General features: G+C 40.9%; 1 long non-coding RNA gene across 1 annotated transcript in view; it reads left to right on the top strand.

The window, feature by feature from the left end:
* Positions 1–12,172, top strand: part of LOC125914393 (uncharacterized) — a 114,055-nt gene that overhangs the window by 85,592 nt on the left and 16,291 nt on the right. The window contains exon 3 of the long non-coding RNA XR_007455292.1: positions 5,153–5,272. This is a non-coding gene — a long non-coding RNA (uncharacterized LOC125914393). The remainder of the gene's footprint in view (positions 1–5,152; positions 5,273–12,172) is intronic.

Genomic DNA, 12,172 nt, shown 5'->3' with positions numbered 1-12,172 from the left:
TCCATTTGACTGGTTATCCCCAAACATCTTTCTGTTTTTTCTTTTGGAAGTTGCCTAATTTCGGTTCACTAATGGGAAATCTCCATTTCATGAATCATAATGAAAAAATGATTTGGGTGTCAGTTCTAGAGGAAAAGTTACTTACCTGAATTAAAAATGTGAGCATAGCTGCAAGCTGTCTGAAAAAGACATTGTTTGGAACAAACATTTCTCTCATGAAGAGAAAACATAGAAAAGATTGTAAAACATTTCTGTGCCTTTATTCCTTTATAAAGAAACTTAATTATTTACACACTATGGGCAGGTGGAAGTTTGGAAGATGAAACGGAAGACAAAAGGCCCTGAGTCTGTGGGAAAATAAATATTTTAAAAGGCAGCGGGTTCAGATTATTGCATTTGTATTTAATCGCCTCTGTTCCACAAAAATAAAATAGAGGACGGTAAAAAATGGAAGATAATTCAGAGGAAAACACTAGTTAAATAATAATGGGATGAAATAAACTAACACACCGTAGAAGATTAAAGGACGTCAATACATAGTTCTCCTAAGGACAAACAAATAAAAAGTATAGGTGTAATTATTTGAAAGGTGACTATCAAAAACAGATTAAAAAAATAATAAAGGCTTGTATAATACTTAAATTCAGCTTATCTGGAGCAAAACTATTAGATCAAGTGTGCAGACTCTAAGGCTTAATATGTTTGAGATAAAGGTTTGGGGCTGATCTAATTGAACTAAATAGCACAGTAGTCCCCCCCAACAATCCATTGGGGGGAGTACGTCTAAGACGCCAGTGGATGCCTAAAACCAGGAAGAGAACCAAACCCTATTAGACTGTGTTTTGTCCTGTACAATCATACCCATGGTAAGGTTTTCTTTACAAATTAGGCACACTACAAGATTAACAACAATAATAATAAAGTAGAACCATTATAACAATATACTGTAATAAAAGTCATGGGCATGGGGTCTCTCGCCCAGGACCTCGTCCTGTATTCGCCCTTCTTCTTGTGATGATGTGAGATGATAAAATGGCAGCGAGCGACGTAGGCGTTGGGACGCGGTGCTAGGCCACTACTGACTTTCTGGCGCCGTGTCAGAGGAGGGTCCTCTGCTCTCGGCCATGTTTGGGTCACTGAACCCATGCCTCTGGGGGGTGCTCCTGTACTACCAAAGCATGAAGAGAGGCGACAGAGTGCTGTCTCTCAGCGTTTACTGCATGACCTCAGGGCCGTCCGAGATGTCACTCCCACGGCCCAGAGACTCCTTTCCATCTCCGCCCCTGGCCACCCTCCTCAGCCCAGCCCGGTTCCTCCAGCACACTCCCCAAACACGTTCACACACTCACACATGCCCTCACACACTCACGTGCGCGCTGGCACACAACCTCACATGCAGACACGTAGCCTCACGCATACACTGACACACCTTCACACTCACGTACTGTCACGAACCCCCTCCACACTAACACACCGTGAAACACACACACTCGAATACAGTCACAGACTCACACCCGCTGACACACACAGGTATGCACTCACAGATACCCCACACTGGCAAGCACACATTCACACATATACCGTCACACACACACTGACACACACACTGACATGCACACACGCCCTCCCCTTCTTTGTGCTAGCCCTGCAGGTCCCTGATCAGATTATTGCCAAGTTGCTCAGCCTTTGCCACGGCTCTTGGGTCCTACGGGCCAAGCCAGCAGCCCTGCGGGGCACCACTTACTGGATGCACCTGCCCCCCGACTTCCAGACTCTAGAATCACACACAACAGAGACTGTGTTTTTCGTGCAACCCCAGCACCGTGCCGGGCTTCTAGTGAGTTCATAGTAAATGTCTGTCAGAAAAAAAAGTGAACTTTTCCTGATACCTGAATTTCAAGGGTGTCTCTCTCTCTCTCTCTCTTTTCTTCTCCCTCTCTGTTTCTCTCTTTCTGAAATGGTTTATAGTTGTTTTTAATGTGATATGTACTCTATTACTTTTACTGTTTCTACTCCTATATGCTACTACACTATTAAAATGCTGAAGCAGGGGCGCCTGGGTGGCTCAGTTGGTTGAGCGTCAACTTTGGCTCAGGTCATGATCTCGCGGTCCGTGAGTTCAAGCCCCATTTTGGGCTCTGTGCTGACAGCTCGGAGCCTGGAAACTGCTTCAGATTCTGTGTCTCCCTCTCTCCCTGCCCCTCCCCTGCTCATACTCTGTCTCTCTCTCTCAAAAATAAACATTACAAAAAAAATTTTTTTTAATAAAATAAAATGCTGAAGCATTGCAATTCTTAGGATTCAACACAAAAGACATCTTTACCTGCTGGCAGAAGCCCATGAATGCCTCCCATTTCTGTCCTGCAAGACCTCCCTGGTTCTTACAGAGATGCCACATTGAGTTCTACTTGAGAGAAGAGTTTTAGCTTCATAGAAGCCCTTTACTCTATGGTTGTTTTCTTTGTCTTATTACATCCTAGGACAAAGAAAAAAAAGCTAACAGAAATGAATAACACATTTCTTTAACCTCTGGGCATGCACTGACTTAGTATTTAAAGGGAACACTGGCACAAAGGTGTTTGTCATATTTAACATTTTTATTTTTATCCCAAACAGCATACTAGGTATCCTCAACTCCATCTGTGGAGTACCGGAGATAAGATCAGATAGAATCATGCCGATGTTAATTGCATGTGATTTTACTGATGAATTAAAATTGTGGAGTCCTGGGATATATTCAAGATATAAAAGTGTAAAAAGGGAAAGAAAATAGTCCTATTGTCTCCCTTAACAGAAATGTTAAGGATTTCTAGAGACATAGAGAAATTGGCTTAAGATTTTGGTTTGTTGTTAGAAAAGTTTTCAAAACATTTATAAACTTTACAAATCAAATCTCATCTGTCTGATGAAAATCATTTCCAGTGCATGCTGTTGCTGCTTCTGTAATTTTTTTTTCAGGAATGCTGGCAATTCCCTCACTAGAAAAAAAACTTTGTTTTTGGAAAGGTATGAGCCTCAGCAAGTGCCTTTTTTTTTTTTTTTTTTTTTTTTTTTTTTAGCGCCCTTGTGACTGGGAAGGATTATTTTCTAGGTTCCTGAGGAGATGCCTAAACAGCAAGACCCAGGCTCTGAATTCCACCTGAGCAAGAGGTCAGGGTCACAAGAGGATCTACTTCCTCTGTGACTTAGTAGATGGCATGTAGAACTGCTGAGAGGATGGTCCCTGACATATGCAAAGCATACCTAATGTAAAGGAAACACCTGGGGTGTCTGCGTGGCTCAGGGGGTTAAGCGTCCCAACTCTTGATTTCAGCTCAGGTCATGATCTTACAGCTTCATGAGTTCAAGCCCCACATCGGGCTCCACACTGACAGTGCAGAGCCTGCTTGGGATATTCTCTCTCCCTCTCTCTCTCTGCCCCTCCCCCTGTCTTCTCTCTCTTTCTCCCAGAATAAATACACTTAAAAAAAAATAAAAAAAGAAAACACCTTTCATGACTAGAGCATGGGAACTGTTATTTTCATCAGAACGGTACCCTGTGCAAGACTACATGCTCATTTTCTAACAATATTTTGTGGTCTTGATAAAGCTAAAACTAAATGACAAATTTGGCCTGACATCTCATTGATCAAACCTGTTTGTGATGCTAAGGCAGAGTGACTAAGCACAGGAAGGAAACATCACCCAGGTTTGATGGTGTTGACCGTTGAGCACAGCGGTTGGTATTCAAACCCCTGGAGTCAAGAAAACCTGTCACAGGTAACTTTTTATGGGGAGTTTAAAATGCCAAGGCAAAGGTTGGAATGTCATCTGCGGAGACTAACAGATTTGAAGGCAATCTATATTAAACTGCTCTAGTGCAGATTTATGCTACATGGAAAAGTCAAAAATTTCTCCAGGCAGGTGTCGATGGAAAGTTCCCACCCAATTTCTGTGCAGCGATTTTGGGGCTTGGCCCCAAATTTTAAATCTCATAGCCATTCTCAAGTTCTTCATATTATAGTATCTACAAGATCCGGGCTTCAGTTCTATCTTGGTGCCATCCAGTGATATGGGACCCAGGTGCAACACTAACCCTTACCCACCTCACCCACACAGGGCTTATGTAAGAATCAAATTCACTGATGTTTGTGAAAGTGTTAGATACTATAAGATTCTGTGTAGGTGTAAGATGTTCTAATGTTTCAAGCAAAGAAGAAGCTTGCAAATATAAAGAAGTTGGAAGATAACCAATATCTTAGATAAATTGGAGTTTTCCAAAAGGGAAAGTTACTTTGAATATCCTATCCCATTTTTATTTCAAAGATGGACAATTTTTGATGTTTACAAAAGAGAAGCTTTCACATTCTTGTGCTGATCTTTGATTCATTGCAGTTCAGAATGAAGGATCAGACCTTCAACCCATGCAGATCTAAGTCACTTTCAGGAAAGCATCTTCTTGTTTATTTTAATCTGACATTTTTCAAAGATTCATTTATATATTTTTATTTTATATTTAATTAAGTTTTCTAAGTACTCCCCCTCCAAAAACTAAATCAATCTTAAAGATAAATATCCTATGATTTCACTCATATGTGGAATTTAAGAAACAAAACAGATGAACATAAGGGAAGGGAAGGAAAAATAAAATAACAACAGACAGGGAGGCAAACCGTAAGAGACTCTTAAACACAGAGGACAAACTTGAGGGCTGCTGGAGGGGAGTAGAGTGGGGGGAAAGGGCTAAATGGGGGATGGACATTAAGGAAGGCACTTGTTGGGATGAGCCCTGGAGGTTATATATAAGTAATGAATCACTAAATTCTACTCCTGAAACCATTACTGCACTGTATGTTAACTAGCTTAGATTTTAATAAAATTGATATATATACATATGTATATATGCTAGACAATAAATATTCTGACTGTTATTTGTAAGTAAGAGAAAGTACATTGAAATAATTTAAAACCACTTTATAATGTTGTCATGTCAGCCCATGGGAAATAACTGTGGGGATTTTTTTTTCACTCCTTGAATATAGCTTTTGTTTTGTTTTCTTAAGGCAGAGTTTGAACTCTTCCCACCTACCCAGGGAAATGGTTCAGGAAATAGCCTTCTTGTGTCGTCCCTGTGAAGCGCTCTCTGACTTTGATGGTGTGTGCTCATTTTCAGAGCTGGAGGCTGAAGAATGGTGCAAACATCTCTGCATGGAGTGTCTGGGGACACGGCTGAACGACATCAGCCTTGGGGAGCCTGATCTTCTGGCAGCTGGAGTACAGAGAGAGCAGAATGGTAAGTGTGAGTGGCCTTCCGTTATTTAAAGTGCACTCATGGTTGTCAAGCTCTGAGACTGGAAAGGGCCTCAGGAATCTTTCAGACCAATCATTATTCGAGGAAAGGACACTGATCCATCCGAGCTGGTAAGAGGCTTTCCCAAGTTGCCTGGCAACTGGGAGAAAATACTAAGGCACAACCCAGGCATCCTGACTTGTGGCTCTGTGCCATTGTGATGTATCGAAATAAGTAACTAATAAATAACTCAATATATATTAGCTTTTGAATGTACAATATTTCCATATTATCTCCTCTGAGAGTCGTTGTAGGTTTTGAGTCTGTTAACAAATGGGTTTATCTTGCTACTTATCAATAGATTGTAGGGACTTTGGCTAACATCATGTCTTAGCTGAGGCTGCCATAGACTGGGTGGCTTCAACGACAGGAATTAATTAGAGTTCTGGAGGCTAGAAATCCAAGGTGAGGGGTCAGTTTCCTGTGAGGATCCTATGTTAGACTTGCAGACAGCCATCTTCTTGCTGTGCCCCCTTATGGCTAAGGGGGAGAGAAAGAGAAAGGTCTCTCAGGACTTTCCTTATCAGGGTACTAATCTCATCGTGGGGGGCTCCTTCATGAGCTCATCTAAACTTAATTACTTCTAAAGATTCTGTCTCTAAATACTGTCATCTTGGAGGGTAGAGCTTCAACAGGAATTTTAGGGACGCACAATTCAGTCCATAGCATACTGAAAATGTGTAGGTACAGTGGATGAAATATGAGGCATTACAAAATTGAGGTTTATGTGATACACATTGCTTACTTAACTACACTGTTCTCTAACCTAACAGGCATTTCTTGATGTCTCTTAAGAATCTATACTGCATGTTCTTTTTTTTTAATTCTGTATTTATTTTTGAGAGAGGTTGGGGGGAGGGGCAGAGGAAGAGGGGAACAGAGGATCCGAATCGGGCTTTGTGCTGACAGCAGCGAGCCTGACCCAGGGCTCGAACTTACAAACTGTGAAATCATGACCCAAGCCAAAGTCGGCGCTCAACCAACTGACCCAACCAGGTGCCCCTGCATGTTCTTGACTACCACCTCTAAATAATGAAATTGGGATAATGTAACGTTCTCCTCTTTCTTCATTTCTAAAAATAATTATAATCATCACTAGATGACCTCATAGTGTGAAAATAGAAACTTTTCAATGTTGCTAATTTTTGATAGTGTTTTTGAAAAAGCTTCAGAGACTTGGTGAAATGTGACACTAATTATTAAAAAGAAATTCTGTAGAGGCACCTGGGTGGCTCAGTCGGTTGAGCATCTGACTCTTGATTTCGGCTCGGGTCATGATCTCGTGTTTGTGAGATCAAGCGCCGTGTCAGACTCTGCGGGCTTTCCCTCTCTCTCTGCCCCTCCCACCCAAAATAAATAAATGAACCTTAGAAAAAAAAAATTCCAGAATTATCTGTGGTTTATAAATTAGGTAGCACAGGTACAAGTGCACAGGATAGCACTTAGTGATCATGATCTTATGACTGATAATATGCTCACAGCCATCACTGTCTTTGCAGCCCATTAAAAACCATTATTTATTGTTTGTTGCTAACCTGAAAAGATGTATTTCCCCTGTTAATTGGCCAAGAACATATGTGGGCACAACACCTTTGCCGGTGCTGGTGGTTTTCAGGAAGCTACAGAGGCGTTTCCAGCTTCTTTCCAGGGGTTGCCTACAGAGGCAGCCCCTCTTCCAGCTTCCAATTCATATTCCAGTTTCTCTCCCACACTATCTTGGATTTATTTCGTCTCCCCGATCGGTTTCCTGAGAGCTTGAGCTACATACACAACATCCACACTGTGCTACTTAAAGCATGGTGTTCATCCACCATTTAAGGAAAGAAAGAAAAAATTCTTACTAATAAACATTCATCAAGTACTACATAAAGGAACTATGGAGAAAGCGACTAAATTAGGCCCTGTGGGTGGGAGCACCACTGGTGGTTCATTTCGTGTGAGTTGCATGCTTTTACTTTAAAGATTTGGGGTTGGGGGCGCCTGGCTGGCTCAGTCGGTTAAGCATCCGACTTCAGCTCAGGTCACCATCTCGCGGTCCGTGAGTTCGAGCCCCGTGTCGGACTCTGGGCTGATGGCTCAGAGCCTGGAGCCTGCTTCCGATTCTGTGTCTCCCTCTCTCTCTGCCCCTCCCCCGTTCATGCTCTCTCTCTCTCTCTCTCTCTCTGTCTCAAAAATAAATAAAACGTTAAAAAAATTTAAAATAAAGATTTGGGGTTGTATATGGTTTCCATTGGAGATAGTGGATATATGCTTCTTTGGCTTATTATGATTTTATTGTTAATTTCATGATAATGTCAGAGTAATTTGCAGAGATATACAGCACAAGCAGTCACAGCTTTCCAAGTGTACTTCTCAGGCCATGGTCGAATGCGGGCTACACCCTTTACTGAGCTCAGACAGGTTACTAACACTTCTGATTTTAGTTTCCTAATGAGTGAAAATGAAATCATGATGGTTTAACGAGGTGATGTAAAATAAAGACTAACTCTCATTCTTAATCCGATTTTAAAGAGGCACGAGTAGGGGCGCCTGGGTGGCGCAGTCGGTTAAGCGTCCGACTTCAGCCAGGTCACGATCTCGCGGTCCGTGAGTTCGAGCCCCGCGTCAGGCTCTGGGCTGATGGCTCGGAGCCTGGAGCCTGTTTCCGATTCTGTGTCTCCCTCTCTCTCTGCCCCTCCCCCGTTCATGCTCTGTCTCTCTCTGTCCCAAAAATAAAAAAAATAAAAAACGTTGAAAAAAAAAAAATTTAAAAAAAAAAAAAAGAGGCACGAGTATTTTTAAGTACAAGTAAAAACAAAGAAATCAAAAAGAATTCCTGTGTTTACTGAAGAATTGAAATTATAATAACATTCAATGCCTTAAGTGGGTTTCTTAGTTTTATTTTGTTCAATAAGCCTAACTTCATACAAAGGGAAACATGTGCTTTTAAAAATACATTTTAGAAATTTATGAGCAATTATTTAGTTAGAGAGGGTAGTACTTGGTTCTTTTAAATGACCTCCTAAGTACGTGATACCCTATAAGGAAATCGGCAATCTTCCTTAAGCACACACACACACACACACACACACACACACACACATTCTCATGGTCACTGAGACTCTTTAGGGTTCAATGCTAAAAGGAAGCTTCATGGTTGGAAAGGTCTTCTTTTTCTAGAAATCACCCTCCACGTGGATGACTTTCTTTTTGAGTCCCAAGGCCATAGACATGGCCACTGCTCTAGGCTCAAGTCTGCATGTCCTTCCTTTAAAGTGTCTCAAGATTAGATAATAACACCTTTCCTCTGTTCTTGGCCCATTGAGGACTAGCTAAAACTTTTTTAAATAGTCATTCATACCACAAGAGAAGATGAAAAGCATAAATCTTGACAGAATATCAGGATTACAGGCTCTACTATTGCTAGCTCAAAAAATTCCAGGAGACACACATGCATACACACACATACACACACACTTGCTGCCTGGGAGAGAAACACACACACGCACACACGCACACACGCACACACACACAGATTGACAGTTCGTTACTTGAATACCCTGATTTTCTCACTTCCTAATCAACAGACTTTCCTACAAATATGATAATATGCTAATTCCATTTTAGGATCCCCTTGAAATAAATACCAGTAGTTATCATGGTAAAGACAAAGAATGCTCCTCAGCCAACTTCAACCCCCTCCCTTGGGCCCCAAGATTGTTCAGGACACACGTATTCTTAAGACAATGCATGTGTTTATTTCACTATGTGTGGGGAAGTATTTATTGTTTTAGCTAGCTAATAAAGTCTTTTTAAAATAATCTTTTTTAAAACTGCCCTTTCGGGGGGTGTCTCAGTGGCTCAGTTGATTAAGCGTCTGACTTAGGCTCGGGTCATCATCTCATGGTTTATGAGTTGGAGCCCCACGTTGAGCCCTGCGCTGACAACACAGAGCCTGCTTCGGATCCTCTGTCCCCGCTCTGTCTCTGCCCCTCCGGGCTCATTCTCATCCTCTCTCTCTCTCTCTCTAAACAAACAAACAAACAAACAAACAAACATAAAACAAATAAAATAAAAATGTCCCTTCAGGGCACCTGGTTGGCTCAGTCGATAAGCGTCTGACTCTAGATTTCAGCTCAGATCATGATCTCACAGATTGTGACTTTGAGCCCCATGTTGGGCTCTGTGCTGACAGCATGGAGACTGCTTGGGATTCTCTCTCTCTCTCTCTCTCTCTCTCTCTCTCTCTTTCTCTCTCTCTCCCTTTCTCACTCTCTGGCCACCCCTCTCCCCTGCTTGCTTGCACACACATGCTGTCTCTTTCTCTCAAAATAAATAAACTTAAAAAAAATGTCCTTTCATGGTTTACAATCCCTATTCCAGACTCTTCAAGCATTTAACACTTCCTAAAATAAACAAAATTTTCTTCCTTTCCTAATACATGTTTGAGGACATTAATATGTACAGATTTGAACGATTTGTCATTAAAGATTTAGGTTTTCTTCCTAAGGCATTTTAGTACTAAATTATACAATTTATTTTTCATCAGAGACATCATTTTACTATTTTATCAATGATGTGCTTGGATTTAACTTGAAATGTCTCCAAAGAGATGAGATACATATGCTTCCAGAATTGATGTCAGAAATGACATTATTGTGGCCGGTGGTGATCCTGTGGTATCCTATCATCAAGGGAAGATTCACTCCTCAGTCTTGACCACAGCATTTTTCTTTTGACACTCAGAACTGCTTCTTCTCCTCTAATGTTTTTCTGACTTTTCACACAGCACGGCCTTATTTACTCTGAGACTAGCTAAGAATAAACATTTGTGCAAATAATTTTTAAAGGTGTAATGTGTGTTGAGGAGATAAAAGTGGTTATTGATTAAATTCTTTGCTATAATCATCTTTATCTAGTGCTGTCAGCTGTTTTCATATCGACTCAGAATCCCACGTGGTGTAGGGGAAAGTAAACACACACACACACACACACACACACACACACACTCACTCATTCTCAGATTTCAGATAACACTGCCTCAAGAAAGTCCATATTAAGTAGACATTTTGAGCCTTAAATTCTTATGACTTCTAGAATCTTCGTGTCTTTTGGTTCTATTTAAGATTGCCTACACTGACCTTAGAATGTATGGTGTTAGAATAATGGTTATTTATAAAGGATTCGCTATACATAATAGCAATTCTAGAAGACAGATGTTATGTATTAATCCTTTATAGCAGAAGCAAGCATCATAAACAAGAAGCAACGCACTTGTGGGAAATTCCTGCTGTCGTTGTTGAAAGTGGACTCAGAGGGTATGTCCCATTTGCTATTGAGGCAAGAGATCGCCATCAGGAACAAAATGGAAGAGCGACCTTAGACTTTGCCATCTATTAATGTGGAGTCAGATCTGAAGGTTCGATTTTATGTAGAAACTAGGGTTCCTGCTTACGAATGGACCAGAATTGGTACAAACTTTTACTTTTAGCCTAAGAATATGTATAACCTTCCCCCAGAAGCAAAGCAGTATTCCAGTGTTGTTGCTAAATTGTTTACCTGGGTTGCCATAGTGACTGTGCTTCTTATATTCCACTCAGACATGCTTGTATGTCAGTTAGTCGTTCAGTATTCACCCACCAGACATTTCGGAGGCTATGAAATGCAAGAACCAAGCTGAGGAAATGTAGAATTATATAAAATATGGTCATTACTTTTAAGAAGCTCGCAGAGTAGTGAGGGGGGACAAACCTATAAACAAGGTGCATCGATCATTGTTTTTCAAAATAATACTGTGTTACTGGCTGCGCAGAATCTCAATAGCATGGACCTGGAAGTGTATCTTTATCGTTCACGTACAGGTGGGTTGGCTAGGATTGTGCTGACTTAGGCGGGCTGCTGCTGAGGTCGGTTCCAGGCTTCACGCGGTGGCCATGTCTTTTCCATATGTCTCTTATCCTCCTTACACTAATGGCGACCCAAGGCACGTTCTCAAGACAAAAAACAATAGGGCAAGAAAGAAAGCCGAAAGCTGCCACACGAATTAAGCCTCTGAACGTGTCATGTCCACGGATATTCCACTGGCCAGAGCAAGTCCTGTGGCTCAACCCAAGTCAGGAGGCCAGCAGGACACTCCACCTGCGAGGCCGTGCCATGAGTTAGAACCTACGGTCTAATATGGAGAGGAAGTGAACTGAGAAAAAAATTATCCAATCTTCCACCTGAAGTATAGTAAGTACATGCCAAAATAAAAATAAAAGGAAAATGCTGTGGTATAGGTATGATCATACCTTTTTTTTTTAACTAATTTTTTATACCCCCAGACAAGCTTTATCAACCAGGCAAGTCTGAAATTCTTAATGCCCATCAATCATTAAATTGTATTTATTTACAATTTAATTACAATTACTTACAATTACAAATTACAATTACTTACAATTACAATTACTTACAATTACGAACAAATATTTGTAAGTATTTGTAAGTATAATTTGTAAGTATTTGTGAGTATAATTATTTGTAATTACAAATAATAATAATTAATTACAATTATTTACAATTTAATTACAATTAATTAATTTACAATTAATTACAATTACAATTTACAAATTGTAAATATTTATTTACAGGACTTTTCTCATGTGGAAAACGACCAGTTAATGACAAAGCAATGACCACAGTAACAATACACTTCTCCCTATTTTAAGAGTCTTTCCCCAATTTTTCAGAAGTTATCTGGGGGGTGCCTGGGTGGCTCAGTGGGTTGAGCAACTGACTTCGGCTCAGGTCATAATCTCGCAGTCTGTGAGTTCGAGCCCCACGTCGGGCTCTGTGCTGACAGCTCAGAGCCTGGAGCCTGCTTGG

The sequence above is a fragment of the Panthera uncia genome (genome assembly GCF_023721935.1).
Source record: "Panthera uncia isolate 11264 chromosome D3 unlocalized genomic scaffold, Puncia_PCG_1.0 HiC_scaffold_8, whole genome shotgun sequence".
Taxonomy (NCBI): Eukaryota; Metazoa; Chordata; class Mammalia; order Carnivora; family Felidae; genus Panthera; species Panthera uncia.
Note: the sequence above shows the minus strand (reverse complement) of the source record. Positions and strands in the feature narration are given on the sequence as shown.